This window comes from Mus musculus, chromosome 19, assembly GCF_000001635.26.
Source record: "Mus musculus strain C57BL/6J chromosome 19, GRCm38.p6 C57BL/6J".
NCBI classification, from domain to species: Eukaryota; Metazoa; Chordata; class Mammalia; order Rodentia; family Muridae; genus Mus; species Mus musculus.
In genome coordinates, this window is record NC_000085.6 from 53,707,100 (window position 1) to 53,719,637 (window position 12,538).

The window sequence follows — 12,538 nt, forward strand, 5'->3', positions numbered from 1 at the left end:
CAAGGGAGCAAGTCTGTTTTATGTGAGTGCATGCCTGTCCCTGTGTACATACTAGTTTTGTGTCTGACTGGGGAGGATATGGAAGTGTCTGCCTCACATTTGATAAGGCAAACAGAGCTGGCATGTGTAATGACTAGTTCATGAAGGGTAGAGGTCTCAGTTCAAGGGCATGATTGCTTGCTAACAATGTTCTTAACTGCCAGAACTGTGGGATGCAAATTATGGGGTAGTCAAAGAACACTGGGATTCAGCCCTGGGGGAGAATGGGGGAAAGCTTCGTGGGAGTGATGGCGTTGGAGGATCCGTGAAACTGGGAGAAGGTTCTAGACAAGCAGAAGCAGTTAGTGAAGTTCCTTCTGACTTATTGTTGCTGTGAAGAGTCACCATGATCAAGGCGACTCATACAACATTTAACCAGGGGCTTGCTTATAGTTTCCGAGGGTTAGTCCGTGATATTCATGGAGGGAGGGCAGGTAATCAGGTGTGATGCTAGAGCAGGAGAGAGAGAGAGAGAGAGAGAAAGAGAGAGAGAGAGAGAGAGAGAGAGAGAGAGAGAGAGTGTTCCAACAAGGCCACGCCTCCCAATCCTTCTCAGAACAGTTCCATTAACAAGCTTTCAAATGTGTGAGCCTTCGGGGCCATTCATTCAAACTACCATATCTCCAGGGGAAAATGTGGTGAGAAGAGAAGAAGACAGACAAAAAGAAGTCTCCTTTCAAGATTAGGGTTTATTATATAATTGTGATAATAAATAGGATGATGGTTTAGGTTTGGGTAGAGCCTTCAAAGTCAAGACCAGAGGCTTGTCCTTGGAACCACAATCCCTCTCACCACCACCACCACCACCACCACCACCACCACCACCACCACAATCATTATTGGCAGCTAATGTATATTGTAGGCTTACCAAATATGGTTTTAATATAAACAACACCTTACTTGGTCCTCAAACAACCTTCTCAAATAGGTAGTTCTTATGTCTCCTATATAGCAGAGGACCTGGAATTTTCAGAAGTAACTTTTAGCTGGTATGTGGCAGGGATGGAGTTCAGATGGTCAGGCTGCTTGTCACACAGATCTGAGTTCATCTTTGCTAATATCACCTATTTATTAGCTCTGGCCTGTCTTCCAGAGCCTCTGAGCTTGTATTTCCTCATATATGAATGGGAGATATAATCTCTGGAAGAGATGAGAACTGCTATAGGCTTGCATTTCTTAGATACACGTAGGGTCCCTGAGGACTAGAGGGGATGAGGGTGAGTCTCCTTCAGGTAGGATTCATTTGGCAGCTGCCTGCAGTGATTAGTCAGCGCAGATCTTCGGATCCAGTGCTGGATTCCTTCCAGGGCCTCCGAGGAATGGGCGCTAAGTTCCCTCTTCTTTTTGCATCAGCTACAAGAACCGGATCCCTTTCTCTTTGTCTTCCAGAGGGTAAAACCAGGACGTTGGTATTGTACTGAGATTTGGCGCAGGCTCTGGCGCCTGTCCTGCATTCCAGGGCCGGAAATGGGGATCTGCTGAAACTCAGTGTTGTCTTGCTGCCAGGCCCTGCTTCCTATCTGTACTGACCGTAGCTAAGTTCCCTGTACCTCTCAGGAGAGACTGACAACAGTGTTCTCAGTAGTCTACAGTCAACGCAGGAAATACATGTAAGAGAACAAAAGCAGCATTTATAAATGTTCCTAGGAAGAAATGGCAGCTAGGAATGCCAGTCTTGATAGTAATGACCATAGCTACTCACTCTGTGCTTCTCACAACAAAGTCCGGTGTGTTCCAGAGCTGTCTACACGGTGCTGCTGTTCTTCTGAGTGACAGTCTATATTGTACCTTTACGTTGCTTTATCTAAGAATTTCAGATCTACAAAAGGGTTTGTAGCAGTGGTTCTTAAGCGTCCTAATACTGAGACCCTTTAATACAGTTCCACGTGTCGTGGTGGGCCCTAACCATAACATTATTGTCATTGCGATTTCCAAACTGTAATTTTTGTTACTGTTGTGAGTTGTAATGTTAATATCTGTGTTTTCTGATGGTTTCGTGTGGCCCTTGTGAAAGGGTCATTTGACACCCCCCCCCAAAGGGGACATACCCATGGGTTGAGAACCAGTGGTCTATGGAACAGACCAAGATCTTGTCCTTAGTTTTGACAAGAGTGTAAGTATATTTTTTTTCCTCTAGGTTTTACTAATAAGTTTATGTGTCTAAGCACTTGTCTATAGGTGTGTATGCACACTGCATGCATGCCTGATGTCTGTGGGGCTCAGGAGAGGGTTTTGGATCCCCTGAAACTGGAGTTACAGATGGTTATAAGCTATCCTGTGGGTACTGGGAACCAGACTCAGGTCCTCTGCAAGAGCAGACAGTGCTCTGAACCACTGAGCCATCTCTCTAGCCCCTTGGCTTTGAGTCCTGGACCTAACCAAAATTGGCTTTTATAGAATCAACCAGCATTATTTATTTATTTAGCATCTGATTCAATTTCGGTTTTCAAATTTTGGGGCTATAAGTGGCACAAACAAAAGCAGAAGTTAAAATATTGTAAAAAAAATAATTTCTCTGAAAATGTGAAGCTTTTATTAAAATCCAGCGCTCTGTAAAATTTTTAACGAATGAGGTCAAGGGTTAGGTTGGTAGCATTTGAAGACGTGTTTGCGCTATTTGGGATTTTGGGAAAAGTGAAATTATTTTTTAGAGTCTATGCATTTAAGAGGTTTTGCTTTTGCTTTTGGAGTTGGGGCTGGAGAGGTGGCTTAGAGGCTAAGAGCACTGCCTGTTCTCCCAGAGGGCCAGATTTGACTCCCAGCACCCACACAATGGCTCAGAATCTCCAGTTCCAGGGGCTCCAGTGTTCCCTTCCCGCTCTCAGGATAATGTGTCCATTATCTGTGGTGCACAGACAGACATACAGGCAAAACACCCACTCACATAAAATAGTAAAATAACTTTTTAAAGTGTACACTTATTTATTTCGCATGCGTATGTTCAGGCATGGGTGTTGGCACGGGTGTGGAATTTAGAGCTGGAATTGATGCTTCCTTCTACCATGGGATTGAACTCAGGTCGTAGGTTTGCCCCCTTTCCTGCTGAGACATCTCACTGATTGATTTATTTAAAAATTATTTATTTTGTGAGTATGCGTAAAGTATCAATTTGTGTGTGCACGTGTGCCATAGTGCACTGGTGGAGCTTAGAGAACAACTTACTGCCACCCCATGGGATCAGGAGATCAAATTTAGGTCATTGGACTTGGAGGCAAGTGCCTTAATCCACGGAGCCAGCCACTTCACCCACCCAATGGGTGTATCTGTGGTGTAACAGTTTTCTCCGAGATGGAAACATTCTATCCTATAAGTTACCTAGTGGACTTGGGTAGAAATTCTGGCTTTCTTAAGCCTCAATTTTTTTTAGTCTATAAAATGAGTCTCCAGACTGGAAGTGTGGTTTAGTGGAAGAACACTTTTGCCCAACTTCTGCAGGACTACAAACAAACAAAGTGAATTAGGAAAGAAAGAGTACAGAAGAAACTTCTGTTTCTGTTGGCAAACGCTCCTGACTTCTGAGAGTCAGGGTAAGAATGAGAAAGTCTTAGTGCATCGGATGCAGTGCCTACTGCATAGGACGAACTCGAAAGCTGTTTGCTGGCTGAATCAACAGCAAAAGATGTTGCTGGCTGTCTGTTTTTTCCTGCTAACAATCATGGCAACATTTATTAGTGTTGTTCTTTAGCAAGGTACATCCTGTAACCCCTTAGCTTCATCTCTGCAGTGTTTGCCCCACAGCATGGGTATCAAAGTCCCTCATGAACCTTTAGGTCCTATCAGAAGACCAGATGGAAAGATGGTCTAACCACATGTTTGCAGCTGGGGCTTTCCACAGACAGGGTGTGGCTGGTCCAAGCCTAGTGCATGGCTAGTGTGTGGCTGCACTGCCTTCCAGAAGCCCTGACAGACTGGGCTCGCGCCCACCAGTTTCCCATTCAGGCAGATCAGCATGGTGCAGATGGCCCAGAGTGGATCATCTGGCTATTGTCACTCACAGCTCATGTCCTCTGGTGCCACAGGTGGCAGAGGACTGTTCCGTCTCTAGATTAGCATTGGTGCCTCTCACCTCCTCATCTGAGCTTCCGAGGAAGGGCAAAATGACTTGAAAACAATTACTTAAGCTAATTTAAAAACAACGAAAGCCACAAACTTGGAGTCATGGTCTGTCAGCTGGCACCTGTTGTCACACAGGCTGCTCTGGAGGGAAGCAATTAGGATTAGTTTGCTTGGCACAACCCCTAAATGTCCTCGATGGGGGCAGGAGCCAGGGAGTGGGCGGTGGGTTTGCTTTTAGGGTGTGTCACCTCCTTCCAAGCAGATGTGATGAAGGAATTTACAGAGTGGGGTGGAATGGGTCCGCCCGGGAAGCCCTGTTGGGTGATTTCCTGTCTAAATGGCTCATTCATAAAATGCCTCCTTTTCTGTCTCCAGAGGCCACTGTCCGCTGCCAGGTTCTTCCTCATCCCTGGGGTGTGGCTTTCAAATCCGGAGGAGGAGCTCAGGCCATGCAAAGGGGGCCAGGAGCCTCCTCTGTTCTGCTCTGAGAGTCTGCATGATGGATAGCCTGGGTCTCTCAGAGTCTCACAGTCAGCTGTGAATCAGAACCTGCCAAGGGTGTTTGGCCAACCCTGGGAGTGACATTCGCAGCAAACCAGCCTGGGCTCCTACACACTGCCCATGGCACCTGGGAATGGAAGGATGGATGCTGGGGGGGGGGGTGCTGGGGAGAGCAAGCATGGCTCAGCTCAGTGTGGCTGGACCTACTTGACCCCAGCTCTGCCACTTTCAGGAAGAGGTGATCCTGTGGCTGAAGGAGGTGGGCTCCTCTGAAGAGGTGACTTGCTCAGCGTTTGCTTACAAGAGCTTACAAAATACCTCTCCTCTTCCCACTCCTCAAATTCAAGCTCTGTAACCTCCTCCCGCCCTCCTTTGAGTTAGGGCCTTATGCAGCCCAGGCTAGCCTCAAACTATAGCCCTATTGCTTAGAATAACTTGGAACTCATGTACCTTCTATTCTCCTAAATGCTAGGATTGTGTCTCCATTCCCAGTTTGGCGGTGCCAGAGATCGGAGCCCAGGCTTCCTGCTTGCAAGGCGAGGAGCAGCAATGCTTACCATGTAAGCACCACACCCAGGGGTCCGATTCTTTCCATCTTTTTGTATGAAAGATATTGAGTTGGGGTGCCATGCCTCTGCTCTGTGAGTACCTGCTTGATAGGAGAGAGTCATGGCCACCTTCTCTCTCCATGCACCGATGACCATACTGTGACAGCCTTTGAGCAATGAAGTGATATGTAGCTGAGGACATTTCACTCCCTTGTCAGGACTGCTTAGGAAGCTGGTGACAGAACTGGCCCTGAATCCCAAGGACACACTGTCTCCCTCTGCTGTCAGATTTGATGTCCTCTACCACAGAGTCTGCCCAGATCTCCCTTCCTAAGACTCCCAAGAACATCTCCACTTATCTTTAGCTCTCAAGGGATGGCTTGGGAGAGACTTGCCACCATAGGAGTCCATGCAGGGGTCCCCAGCTGCAATGTGATCAAAAGGCAGTGCTAGTTGAAGCCAGGGATGGTGCTCGCCATTCCTGCCTGCCTCCAGGGTCGGCCTGAAGTGCTGCCGACGCTGGAATTATTTTTACAGTTGCTTTTAAGCCCCATGAACATGAATCCTAGGGATTGGTGGTCAGGAGAGGACAGCTGCAGCTGCCCAGCTCAGCGCATGCTGAGAGCTTATCACAGCGGGTTTTTTAACTTTTTACTTTGAAATAGCTTTAGATCACAGAAAACTTGAAAAAAAAATCCCAAACACTCCATAAAGTTCCTATATACTTTCCACTTTAGTGTCTCAAGCATCCATATCTTATATAAGCTAGATACATTTATGGAAAACCAAGAGTGGAATGTTGATCACACAGAAAACCTCTCAGCCTTTGTTTTCCTTTGTAAACACATTTATTTAACACTCTCACTCACTCTCTCTCCCGTCCTCTGTGTGTGTGTGTGTGTGTGTGTGTGTGTGTGTGTGTGTGAAACATACAAGAGGGCTAGAGCACAGGTGGAGATTAGTGGATAATTGCAATACTCAGTTCTCTGTTTGCACCGTGTGGACTCTGGGAATTGAATGCAGATGGTCAGGCTTGGTGGCCTGTGGCCCTAACCACTGAGCCACCTCACCAGCACAGGTCTTTTTTTTTTTTTTCCTATTTCGGGATATAATTCAGGATCCTATCTGATTTTGGGTTGTTACATATCCACTGTGTAACAACTTCTCAATCTTTCCTTCTCTTTGTGACCTTAGTACTTTTCAAAAGACTGACTTGTTATTTTATACCCTAGGGCTCAGCCAACGTTTTCTATCAAGGGCCAGATAAGCGGCTCAGGCTTCCTAGGCCATGTGGTCTCTGTTGCAGCCATTCGCCTTCCCTGTAGCAGCCTCAGATAAGATTTGGATGAATGACAGGGCTGTGTCCCAGGATGACATTGTTTCTGAAAACGGGCAAAGGCTCAGGTTTAGTCTTTAGGCTGTGGCTTTCCAGCCTCCGTTAACAATGCTTCCTGGGTTTGTGTTTGTCTAGTGTGTGTGTGTTAATATGAAACGTGTCCCCCTCATGCATCTGTGCCCTGGGTGTGATTAAGGAAGTGTCAGCTGCAGAAGTTCAAAGTTACTATTTTTCCTTTAGAATTGAAAATAATTTCCAGGGTGATATATAGGATTATGCAAATGAGCTGTGTCTTTCAAACTTTTTCACCTGCTAATTTTAGCAGTCCTTTGTGGAGTCAGTTACCACTGCTGTGATGGATTGCTGGGGCGCTCATTCCTCCCATGTTTACTAGTTGAGATCTTTTGGTGAGAAGAAAACACCCTCCCTCTCCAACTTATTTATCTGTCCCTGACTTGTATCAGTGTGACTTGTATTGGTGTGACTTGTTTTGGTGTGACTTGTATCGGCGTGATTTGGGTCCTATCATTTTGGTCAATGCTGATCACAGAGCCTGAAGTTTTGGTCTCATCTAATTTTGATTTTGAGACAGGTTCTCAACAATAGGGCCTGTCTGGCCTGGAACTCTCTATGTAGACCAGGTTGCCTCTAGAGTGCTGGCAACAAAGACATGCACCACTATGCCCGGCATCTCATCTAATTCTTAACCACCCTCTAGGCTTCACAGTTGCCTTTATCGAGTTTCAGCATCTGATGCATTAGGTATGATAAATCTGCATTTCAGGTTCAGATCTTTAGTAACAAAGGCTGGGTTTGTTGCTGAATGTTAGAGTACTTGCCTAGCAGATGCAGGATGCTGGGGTCCATTCTAGCACAGGAAAAACATAACTATTAATGGCAAAAGGCAGTCTTTCTTTTCAGCTCAAAGCACTGGATGGATGTGTGAGCTGACCCACTGTTGTGCCTCATACAATGTTAATATGAGGGTGGGTGGAGATGGCCTTGAGTTTCATTAATCTTGTTGCAGAGAGAGGTTTAGAGGATAGCTGTTAATTCTGTAGGGCTTGAATCTGTCCTTCAGACAATGAGCCCATTCTCCTCTTTTTCCTGCTCTTCAGGAGTATTCAAGTTGGTCTGCTTCTTTAAGCGGGTCCTTCCTTCAGCACCTCTCATTGTCCTTGTATGCTCCACTTGTTTAAATGATTTGTCTCAGTTGGAAGGACAATCAGGACTTGGAGCACCTTCCCCTGTTGTGGAAACTGAGTATGGCAAGCTCATTTTCTAAAAGAGGAGAAACTTCAAATGCTCCAGAAACTTAAAGCACGTACTATGTGGCACATGTCTTTAATGGCAGCACTGGGGAGACAGAGGCAGGAGAATCTCTGTGAGTCTGAGACTAGCCTGGTCTACATAGCAAGCTTCAGGATAGCCGGGGCTCTGTAGAGAGACTTTACACTTGATCTTAGCCAAAAGGCCGAGAAGTGATGTAAAGATACTTTAAACAATTCATTTAATACATAAATAAGTAAGTAAATAACTATAGGGATTGGGAGGACGGTTCTGTGAACATCCAGAGAGCACAGATACTCTGCTTTGCTAGCTTTTTATACAATTTTAGAAAAATGCTTTTACATAAGTTTATGGTCAGGCAAGCAAGAAAAGTGAAGACACAGCCTATATCCAATGACAGGATTAGATTTTTCACTTTGAAAGATTTGAATTAATTATCTCTTTGTTGAGTGTGTGAGTAAATTTATTTGGCTTTTAGAGAGAGACCTTTGCAAATAGTGGTGCTACAGTATCATTTAAGGAAAAGACAGGCAAGAACTTGCTATCCTCGGCACCGTCAGGGTTGCATGCTCATCTGTATATGAAGATGGCAAACTCCAAACAGACATAACCAACACAGAGAGTTTGGAGAGCTTCACTTTGTCCTCACACATGACTCAAACTCTTGTAAAGAGCTGTTTAATGGGTACTCTCCTTAGTCACTAAACATGGCAGTGTGCAAAGCATTGTGGGCACACAGACTGGTTCTCTCTAGGAATGAGAAACCACATTTGGATTGCTAAAATGGCCTCTCCACAGAGCTCACTCATCTTGTTCATTAGAGTTGGGTGAGAAGGATGATCGATCAGTTAATACTTAAAAAGTTGCAACAGAGAAGGCAGCCTGTCACAAGGCACTTATTTCACTAGCGGTTTTCACATGATAGAGTCGTGCGCTTGCATCAGGTGTAGTTCTCTTGTGCCTTGGGGCCTTGAGAACAATCCCCTATGCTCAAATATGTGGGTAAGACAAACAAGGAGCTGTTGGCACAAAAATCTAACTGATGCTAGGGGTGTATGTTGGTTGATAGAATACTCACCCCAATGCACAAAGTTCCAGGTTCTAGGCACATTAAGAACTAAGCATGGGGGATATACGCCCATGGCCCCAGCACTTAGGAGGTGCAAGCAAACACTTATGGTGGATCTTAGGCCATAATAAGTTTTAGACCATCCTGGGATACAGGAAACTGCATCTCTAAACAACCATCACCAACAACAAAATCTCTGGATGGTTATAGTGGTCTTTACATTTTTTTTCTTTTTTTTTTTCAATCATTTTCTTAGGGGTGGGGGCTATGGTGGGACTCAAACCTAAGGTGTCTTTGTACTAGGCAGACATTCTGCCTCCGAGCTAAGTGCCAGGATATCAACCTCTTGAGAAGTGACTATATTCCGAACAGCCTTATGTCAGGGTCGGCAGCCCACCTGAAGGGCAGAGTGGAGTTGGCTCATTGGTAGGCTGCGTGGCACTGCCCACTTCTGAAATAAGACAGCTGGAGCAGCTGTTGCTTTGGGAACATTGCTGTGTGGGCCTTTATCGTCCTTTCTGATGGTTATGATCACTTTGGATGTGAGCATTTTCATAAGCAACCTCACGGGTTCATTGTCACCTCGTCCTTGGTGAGCACATTGAAATGGAGTTATTGTGAAAGACTATCTAGTTGTCCGTTCACTCCATGAAGTGCCTGATGTGTTTCCCCGAACTGCTGGAGGCCACAGAGATAGGGTTGAAAGCTGTCCTGTGCCCTTCTGAGTGGTGGGGGATCTATTTTTAACTGGTGACAAATCTGTGTTCTGTCAAGTCAAGTCAACCAGGACTTTCTGGTTTTCTGTCCTTTTGTTGACAGCTATGTAGTTTAGAGCGATCACGAGGTGGCTGGAAGATAGCGCTGGCATTTAAACACCTAGATAGGAGGGGTACAATGGAATGTATTTTTTTTTTTTGTCTTGCCATTTTTGTTTGTAAGTCATTAGTAGTTCCTTACAGGAGGGGAAGAAGCTAGAAGAAACCCTGAGAGGATCAGATAGCTTCAGACTTAGAAGGCTTTGGGTGCAGGGCACTTTACTCATGAGGGCTTTTTTTGTTTGTTTGTTTTGTTTGTTTTTTTGAGACAAGGTATTTCTGTGTAGCCCTGGCTGTCCTGGAACTCACTCTGTCGACCAGACTGGCCTCAAACTCAGAAATCCACCTGCCTCTGCCTCCCAAGTGCTGGGATTAAAAGCGTGCACCACCACGCCCGGCTCTCATGAGGGCTGTTGGTGCTTACAAAGGAAAATGTGAAATCATAGAGAGAGATGACACAGCCTTGGGTCCTGGGAGGTGGGATAAAGCTAATGCGATCAATTTAGGGTCAAGGGCAAGATTTTTGAGTGTTGCATTAAGCATTAGTTAAACCTCACTCTCTAAGTGTCACATTTGCATAATGCTTTAGAGAGTCTTTGTTTTAAAAACACAATGATACAGCTGTGTGCAGGAAGAACTGCGGGCCGAGCGACCATTGAGATTCTCACCAGTACTACCTTTGCACCTTGTGCAAATCCCCACTGGTACCTTGTCACTACAGACCTAAATGCTCTGTACAGGCCCAGCCCTGTGACGCCACCCTGTCCTCGTGACACCACACTGTTCTTGTGATGCCACACTGTCCTCAGCCCAAATGATGTCCTTGTTTGTCCGCTGCCGGAGCTGAGGACTGAACCCAGGGCCTTGCGCCTGTTAGACAGGAACTCCAGCCCTGAGCTATGCCTATTGATTGGTTGCCAGGCTTGGGATTGAATTTTGCTTGCTAGTGTTAGGCATGACGTATCCATTGCCAAACTTAATGATCAACTGCTTGTTTGCAGCTCTGAGGACTGAACCCAGAGCCTTTGTGTGTTAGGCACGGATCTAGCACAGAGCTTCCTCCCCAGCCCTTTGCTTATGTGTTTACTAGTTTGGGGGCTTTAACTAGCATTCTTTTCTCTTCTGCAGAATGAATGGGGCAGGTCCATTACCTGCCTCACGGGCCTATGGGGAAGGTCCACTGTACAGTGTATCGGTAAAATCTATGATAGAAATTAGGGCTGTCATGTCCACATCTCACTTTCTTCTGTTCATTTTTCTTTTTAGTAACCAGTGGCATTTCCTCTCACTTCTTTGCTTAAGGTTATGATTCACACACACACACACACACACACACACACACACACACACAGATACACATACACACACACACTCACACAGATACACACTCACAGATATACACATACACACACTCATACAGATACACACACACAGATACACATACACACACTCACACACACTCATACAGATACACACACACAGATACACATACACACACTCACACACACTCATACAGATACACACACACAGATACACATACACACACTCACACATATACACACACACAGACACACACAGATACACACACGCACACACTCTCACACACACTCACACAGATACACACACAGACACACACACACACTCACACACACAGATACACACACACAGATACACACACACAGACAGATACACACACACACACACACTCACACAGATACACACACTCACACAGATACACACACTCACATAGATACACACACACATATTTTAGTACACTATGTTCAGGGTTCATACTCTGAGGTTGAATTAAGAACCTCTGATTTTTATGTTATTGTTTAGTTAGCATACACATAGATGGATTTTATGATATTTCATGCACATATGATGTTGTAGTTTGTTTTATTTGCCCTCCCTTTTACCTCCTCCCCAATCTTGCTGACTCTTTCCAAATAGCACTCTTCCTTCTATACATGTCCCGTGTATCCCCTCCCCTCTCCATTTTCATGTCCTGTGTATCTCCTTCCCCTCTCCCTCTCCCCATTCCTGTTAGGCCCCTTTCTCCTCCCACAGGTCCGCTTCTCTGAATCTGGTTTCTTTCATTTAACACAATGTGACCCTCTCATTCTTATGCACGTTTCCTTCCTGATCTGATAGGCTTAGGTTTTTGCACTTGGAATTTCCTGCTTGCACCCAACTGTATACTCTTGTTGTTGTTGCTACTGTTTGATCTTTCCTGTTTATTTATTTATTTATCTTTTAAATTTATTTATTTTATATATGTGAGTACACCGTCACTGTCTTCAGACACACTAGAAAAGGGCATCAGATCCCATTACAGATGGTTGTGAGCCACCACGTGGTTGCCGGATCTCTGGAAGAGCAGTCGGTGCTTCTAACTGCTGAGCCATCTCTCCAGCCCTGGTCATTTATTCTTAAAAAAAAAAAAATCAAATCATGTTCATTAGTAAACGTTAAGAGTATGTGTTTCTAGTACCACAGTATCAAAGGAAAAGCTGAGCCCAGTGGTGCTGACGGGTGGGGATGGGGTCGGGGGATGGGGGGTGAGGGGCAGGGAGCAGGGGGACATTAAAAATGTACAATCAATTAAAAATGTACAGTCCAAACCCTGTCTCTCTTTCCATATTTTAGATGTCAGAGTTCCCCCAGAGAGTTGATTTTATTTTCTTTTTAAAGCAATGAGCCCATTCGATGTGCCTCAAATCATCCGTGAGGTATTTATAGCAGATTGATTAAGTCGGGTGATGCGACAGAACACTCTAATCATATTTATGGCCAATGGTGGTTTTACACAGTATTAGAGAGACGTGCAGTTCCACTAGATTAAATGGAGATATCTGATCCAGACCTCAGTTGAGTAATTTCA

The 12,538-nt window shown here is 45.2% G+C and overlaps 1 protein-coding gene across 2 annotated transcripts in view, besides 1 other annotated feature; it reads left to right on the top strand.

Annotated features, from left to right (window-relative positions):
• Positions 1 to 12,538, top strand: part of Rbm20 (RNA binding motif protein 20) — a 206,095-nt gene that overhangs the window by 46,111 nt on the left and 147,446 nt on the right. The gene's annotated exons all lie outside the window — the stretch shown is intronic.
• Positions 8,470 to 10,347: an enhancer, noted in NCBI's record as "VISTA enhancer mm64". NCBI's record gives its function as "enhancer in: heart[6/6]" and the evidence as "EXISTENCE:transgenic organism evidence [ECO:0001131][PMID:17130149]".